Source organism: Chelonoidis abingdonii, chromosome 15 (genome assembly GCF_003597395.2).
Source record: "Chelonoidis abingdonii isolate Lonesome George chromosome 15, CheloAbing_2.0, whole genome shotgun sequence".
NCBI classification, from domain to species: Eukaryota; Metazoa; Chordata; order Testudines; family Testudinidae; genus Chelonoidis; species Chelonoidis abingdonii.
In genome coordinates this window covers 247573-251234 of record NC_133783.1, presented here as the reverse complement: position 1 = coordinate 251234, position 3662 = coordinate 247573, and the positions used below count along the sequence as shown (strand labels likewise).

General features: G+C 49.5%; 1 pseudogene; it reads right to left on the bottom strand.

Moving 5' to 3' along the window:
* Positions 1 to 785: 785 nt before the first annotated feature.
* On the bottom strand, positions 786 to 2528 carry LOC142047801 (uncharacterized; annotated as a pseudogene).
* Between the last annotated feature and the right edge of the window lie 1134 nt (positions 2529 to 3662).

The following is a 3662-nucleotide window of genomic DNA, read 5'->3' as shown; positions in this document are numbered from 1 at the left end:
TGTTTCACCAACATCAGCCTGGGATGGCTGGGAAAGGTACATGACACTTGGGTCTTCAGGAACTCTGATCTGTTTCAAAAGCTGCAGGGAGGGACTTTCTTCCCAGACCAGAAAATAACCTTTGGGGATGTTGAAATGCCTATAGTTATTCTTGGAGACCCAACCTACCCCTTAAGGCCCTGGCTGATGAAGCCATACACAGGCACCCTGGACAGTAGTAAGGAGCTCTTCAACTGTAGGCTGAATAAATGCAAATGGTGGTAGAATGTGCATTTGGATGTTTAAAAGCACACTGGCTTAGTTTACTTACTTGGATAGACCTCAGCGAAACCAATATTCCCATTGTTATTACTGCTTGCTGTGCGCTCCACAATATCTGTGAGAGTAAGAGGGAGACGTTTATGGCGGGGTGGGAGGTTGAAGCAAATCGCCTGGCTGCTGATTACGTGCAGCTAGACACCAGGGCAGTTAGAAGAGTACAGGAGGGCGCAGTGCACATCAGAGAAGCTTTGAAAACCAGTTTCATGACTGGCCAGGCTACGGTGTGAAAGTTCTGTTTGTTTCTCCTTGATGAACACCCCCTCCTTGGTTCACTCTACTTCCCTGTAAGCTAGCCACCCTCCCTTCCCTCCTTCGATCACCGCTTGCAAAGGCAATAAAGTCATTGTTGCTTCACATTCATGCATTCTTTATTAATTCATCACACAAATAGGGGGATAACTGCCAAGGTAGCCCGGGAGAGGTGAGGGAGGAGGGAAGGACAATGCCACACTGCACTTTAAAACTTACTTATTGAAGGCCAGCCTTCTGTAGCTTTGACAATCCTCTGGGGGTGGAGTAGCTGGGTGGCTGGAGGCCCCCCCACCACGTTCTTGGGTGTCTGGGTGAGGAGGCTATGGAACTTGGGGAGGCGGGCCGTTGGTTACTCAGGGGCTGTAGCGGTGGTCTGTGCTCCTGCTGCCTTTCCTGCAGCTCAACCATATGCTGGAGCATATGAATTTGATCTTCCAGCAGCCTGAGCATTAACTCTTGCCTTCTGTCAGCAAGCTGACACCACCTATTATCTTCAGCCCGCCACTTACTCTCTGCAGCCCGCCACTTACTCTCTGCAGCCCACCACCTCTCCTCGTGTTCATATTGCGCTTTCCTGCACTCTGACATTGTCTGCCTCCACACATTCTGCTGTGCTCTGTCACTGTGGGAGGACAGCAGGAGCTCAGCGAACATGTCATCCTGAGTGCGTTTTTTTTGCCGTCTAATCTTCGCTAGCCTCTGAGAAGGAGAAACATTTGCAGCTAGTGGAAGAAAAGGGAGAGTGGTAGTTACAAAGACACATTTTAGAGAACAACGGGCACACTCTTTCACATTAAACCTTGCTGTTCACATTACACAGCACATGTGCTTTCATTACAAGGTCGCATTTTGCCTCCTGTATTGAGGGCCTGACGGTTTGGTGTGAAAGATCACTCACGCGTCACCCCTCCCCCCACCGCGTGGCTAACAGCGGGGAACATTTCTGTTCAGTTACAGCCAAACAGCCGAGCAGGAACGGGCACCTCTGAATGTCCACTTAATAAAAGCATCCTATTTCAACCAGATGTCCAGGAATGATATCACTCTCCTGAGGATGACACAGCAAGATAAAGAACGGATGTTGTTTGAATGCCAGAAAACACTGGGACCATATGCTGCCATGCTTTGTTATGCAGTGATTCCTGACTACATGCTACTGGCCTGGCGTGGTAAAGTGTCATCCATAGTGGACGGAATAAGGCCACCCTCCCCAGAAACCTTTTGCAAATGCTTTGGGAGTATATCCAGGAGAGCTTTATAGAGATGTCCCTGGAGGATTTCTGCTCCATCCCATACACTTTAACAGACTTTCCAGTAGCTGTACTGGCCGCGAATGCCAGGGCAAATTAATCATTAAACATGCTTACTTTTAAACTGTGTGTAATATTCACAAAGGACACTCACCAGAGGTCCCTCCTCCGCCTTTAGGGTCCGGGAGCACACCTTGGGTGGGTTCGGGGGTTACTGGTTCCAGGTCCAGGGTAAGAAACATATCTTGGCTGTTGGGGAAACCAGTTTCTCCGCTTCCTTGCTGTGAGCTATCTTCAATCTCTTCATCATCATCTTTCTCATCCCCAAAACCCACTTCTGTGTTGCATGATTCTCAATTGATGGAGTCAAAGCACAGGGTTAGGGTACTGGTGGCTGCACCCCTTAGAATGGCATGCAGCTCATCATAGAAACGGCATGTTTGGGGCTCTGATCTGGAGCGGCTGTTTGCCTCTCTGGTTTTTTTGGTAGGCTTGCCTGAGCCCCTTAATTTTCATGCAGCACTGCTTTGCGTCCCTGTTATGGCCTCTGTCCTTCATGCCCTTTGAGACTTTTTCTAATGTTTTGGCATTTTGTTTACTGGAAAGGAGTTCAACTAGCGCAGATTCATCTCCCCATACGGCGATCAGATCCCGTACCTCCCGTTCGGTATATGCTGGAGCTCTTTTGAGATCCTGGGACTCCATCATGGTCATCTCTGCTGTTGAGATCTGCACTCTCCTGCACCTTACCATGCTGGCCAAACAGGAAATTAGATTCAAAAGTTCATGGGCCTTTTCCTGTCTACCTGGCCAGTGCATCTGAGTTGAGAGCGCTGTCTATAGCGGTCACAATGGAGTACTCTGGGATAGCTCCCGGAGGTCAATACTGTCGAATTGCGTCAACACTACCCCAAATTCGACCCGGCAAGGTCGATTTCAGCGTTAATCCCCTCCTCGGAGGTGGAGTAAAGTAATCAATTTAAAGAGCTCTTTAAGTCGGAAAAAAGGGCTTCATCATATGGACGGGTCCAGGCTTAAATGGAGGTAACGTTGCTAAATTTGACCTAAAATTGTAGTGTAGACCAGGCCATAGTATAGAAAATTGCGTCTGCTGCTGGTGCATATGTATTCTTTCTGCTCTAGATGCACAGAGATGGTGGAGTGCTGTGCTGGAGGAAGGAAGGAACAAGAGACATAGGCAGGCAGGCAGGCAGGAGAAAAAGTGAGTGGGAATAACAGAAAGCAGCAGGAGCTGCAGGGAGAGAGAGGAGGAAGAGCCTCTTATGTACCTCTCTAGCACCTCCAGGAGCCTGGACTGATTAACACCAGCTTCTCAGGAAGCTTCCTGTTTCCTGCTGCTTCCCTGAACCCACTTGAGGAGAACAGGCAGTCAACTGAAGTAGTAGGAGCCAGTTAGGCCCTTAAGACATTGATATCTTCCTTCACTCAGGCTCTGCTACCAGTCTGCTTATTTGTCCCTGTGACAAAGTTCCTCCTCTATCTTGGTGGGTCCTGCACTTATTGGTGGATTTGTTCTCCTCAGAGATTCACCATGTGGGTCAGGGAACATCCCAGAGACCTTCCCCTCTGGTAGAAACCACAGTCCAGGTCAATTCCTCCTGTGTCTGATCAGGAGTTGGGAGGTTTGGGGGGAACCCGGGCCCGTCCTCTACTCCAGGTTCCAGCCCAGGGCCCTGTGGGATTGCAGCTGTCTAGAGTGCCTCCTGGTAACAGCTGCGCATGACAGCTACAACTCCCTGGGCTACTTCTCCAGGTGTCCTCCCAACAGCTTCTTTATCCTCACCACAGGACCTTTCTCCTGGTGTCTGATAATGCTTG